The sequence below is a fragment of the Agrilus planipennis genome, unplaced genomic scaffold (assembly GCF_000699045.2).
Source record: "Agrilus planipennis isolate EAB-ADULT unplaced genomic scaffold, Apla_2.0 scaffold35, whole genome shotgun sequence".
Taxonomy (NCBI): domain Eukaryota; kingdom Metazoa; phylum Arthropoda; class Insecta; order Coleoptera; family Buprestidae; genus Agrilus; species Agrilus planipennis.
The window spans coordinates 48,725-51,910 of record NW_020438957.1 but is presented as its reverse complement, the minus strand read 5'-3'; the positions used below and the strand labels follow the sequence as shown (position 1 = coordinate 51,910).

At 32.7% G+C, this 3,186-nt stretch overlaps 1 protein-coding gene across 1 annotated transcript in view; it reads right to left on the bottom strand.

Moving 5' to 3' along the window:
- LOC108744824 (protein shank) overlaps positions 1 to 2,963 on the bottom strand; it is a 76,290-nt gene extending 73,327 nt beyond the window's left edge. Inside the window, exon 1 of the mRNA XM_018480769.2 lies at positions 2,858 to 2,963. The gene's annotated coding sequence lies outside the window, so the exon portion shown is untranslated. The remainder of the gene's footprint in view (positions 1 to 2,857) is intronic.
- Between the last annotated feature and the right edge of the window lie 223 nt (positions 2,964 to 3,186).

The following is a 3,186-nucleotide window of genomic DNA, read 5'->3' as shown; positions in this document are numbered from 1 at the left end:
GGTTTCATTTTTCAAAAGAAAATTTTAATTTTATTTGTTTGATAGATATTTTGTATGGATATAGAGAAGGAGGTAAATGGAAATGTATTATTGTATAGCAGCTGTCCACGCGGACGCATCGCTCACTCAAGTAGGAGAGAGACAGATGTCGAACGCTGCTGAACGCGGAGGCCGATTGTGCCTCTTTGTCGCTCGTTCCGCGCTCTTGCTTGCACTTCAAGCCTTAAGTGGAACGCCTCAGAGCGAGGTAACGCCGCATGAGTTAAGGTTTTTTTTCGTGCGTGCAGCCGGCTCTATCGAATTATAAGACGTTGTCACGTCAAAAAATAAATGCAACAATTTTATTGCGGACTATACCAATTTCAAACGTTGCAACTATAGGAACCATATCGCCTGAAAAAGGCCAGCTAAGTGGATGGTGAACATTGTATTCAAAATTTGCAGCTATTTTACTTTAAATTATCAGGTCATTTCACCACGTAAAAAAGGAAATTTTGTATTTCAGTTATTGTTATTTCTGCACTACGAAATTGCAATACCTGAAGATTCAAAATTACAAATTATTCGTATCCATAAAATAGGTACCGTAGGTTGTTTGTTTAGATATTTGACCTATAACTTTATACATGTTAACATAATTTACGATTCAAAAAACTATATATTGATCGCTCAAGTTCGTATTCAGTATTTTTTGTATAATAAAACTGCAGATAAGTAGAAATTATTAGCACACCAATTGCGTTTCACAAATCAGTTAACGAATTTACAACCGCAATATTTTATCTTTTGTTCGTTTTTCTAAAATAGAATAATCCTACGTCAGACATAAAAATTAATTTTTATTGCGCTGTTTATAGGGATAGCTCCTACTAAAAATTTTATCAAACAGATAGCGTTTCTTATTATTAATTTTCATATGCGTTGGTTTGTTACATTTATGTACTTGAAAATGTCAATTCAAATAGGTTATTACAAATATTCTCCATTTGAGGATATGTTTATTAAAGAATTTAAGCAAATTTTAATGATCATTACACGGAGAAAACTAAACTTTGACATTTTTTTTTAAAAATTAATTCAAGTTTCTCAATTATTACAATTTAATTGCGACATCAACTAAAATAGCTAGTAAATTTATTTCTGCTGGGATTTTATTTTTACAAATTCGTGTTCAAATTGTTATTTTTATTATTTTCGCTTACAAAGCAACGGACTAGTGGAATAAATTTAACTTAAACACAGTAGGTACCTAAACAACAGCAATGTCGAATTACACAATTCTGTAAAAAGATTATACGAATCTAGAAATAAATAAACGAATAAGACGACACAACATTCGATACACGAAAAGTTTAGCAGTGTCATGTACTGCATTTAAATAACGTAATTCCTTATTACATCTGGCTGAAAGAAAGTGAAATTTTGTAGGTCGTATTACGGTCACATCTCCTCAGCTCGTTTCAAAGGATGAATTTAAACATGTACATAACTGGTTTTCAGAATTGTTCGATTAAGAACAAATGAAACTCGAAGAAAGTAAAACAGCCACATTATATAAACTTGACACCGTTTTCTGATGATTATTTCAGTGTCTGCAAGACTGCAGAATATAATGATTCATATTCTTGTTGGGCCATCCCAGTTCCAATTATTTTAACAATTTATTATTCGTATCAGTTTCTCATTTTCATTATTTACAAACTGATTTCCATATATGTATGATATTAAATAACCAATAATTTAATGACATCATCTGGTATCGTTACATTAATACGTGAACATAGAAATTATTCCAGGGTTATTTCGATGTCAAGCGATTCATAGTATTATTATTCGTCATCGCAAGGCTGTTAGTCCTAAGACTGGTTGGATTTACACATCTACTTTTTTCCTATCCTGAACTAATCTTCAAATTTCCCGAAACCTAGAACGTCCCACAATGTTAACTATTTTCGAACAGTAATCTAATGTAGGTCCACTTCTGCTTCTCCTAACTCCTGTTTCTGCTTCTAATATGTCTCTAACTAACTAGTCCTAAGACTGGTTGGACTTGCACCTCTACCTTTTTCTTATCCTGAGCTAATCTCCGAATTTCCCGAAAACTAGAACATCTGACATCGTTAAGTATTTCCGAACAGTAATCTAATCTAGGTCTACCTCTACTCTTCTAACTCCTGTTTGTGCTTCTAATATATCTCTAACTAACTAGTCCTAAGATTTGTTGGACTCGCACCTCTACTTTTTTCCTATCCTGAACTAATCTTCGAATATCCCGAAAACTAGAACATCTACATCGTTAACTATTTCCGAACAATAATTTAATCTAGGTCTACCTCTACTCCTCCTAACTCCTGTTTCTACTTCGAATATGTCTCCAACTAACCTCTTATTCCTAAGAACGTATCCTACCAATCTATCTCGCCTGTTTTTTTTTTTTATTTATTTACCTTTAACAATCTTTTCCGAATTTACAAAATTAACCTGCTATTCATTCATTCCCCACTGTTTCTTCGTTTGCATACCAGTATTTCTGTTTTGCTTTTATTTGGATTCATGTATTACACGTATCGAAAATTCTCAAACAATAAAGAATTTGCTTTATTGTAAATACGTCCGAACCAGAGATAATAACGACGTGGCAAAATAGAATACGAAATCAAAATTCTTCGTAATTTTATCCAGTGCACTTCAGTTTGCTGTGAAATATATTAGAAAATACAAACATTGCATACGATATCAAATTATATAGTCGATGGAGGTATATGACTCCATATGCGTAAGTATGCAAACCGATGAGTGCTACTCAATCAAAATCGTACTACAATTATATGCACAAATTAAAATGCTGATCACTCACCAATACATGTGTCGACAGCGTTCGATAACCTCTATCTATCACGTTATTTCAAAATGAAAATCACACCAAGTTCGAAAGGTGATGCCTTCGAAGCAAAAAATATCATACCTGAAACAAAATAAAACCAATGCTTTACTATTAAAGCAGAAAAATAATAAAGTAATACGTTATACAATACAAAATAAACCGATTGTATAATTTAATGAAGAATGTAATGGGAAATGGATTTCAGCGAAGTTAGGAAATTACTCTCAGTATTACTTCTGTTCGTTCGGGAAAACCCTAACGACGGTACAAGTTCATTTAAAAGGGTACTACCTTGAGCTTTT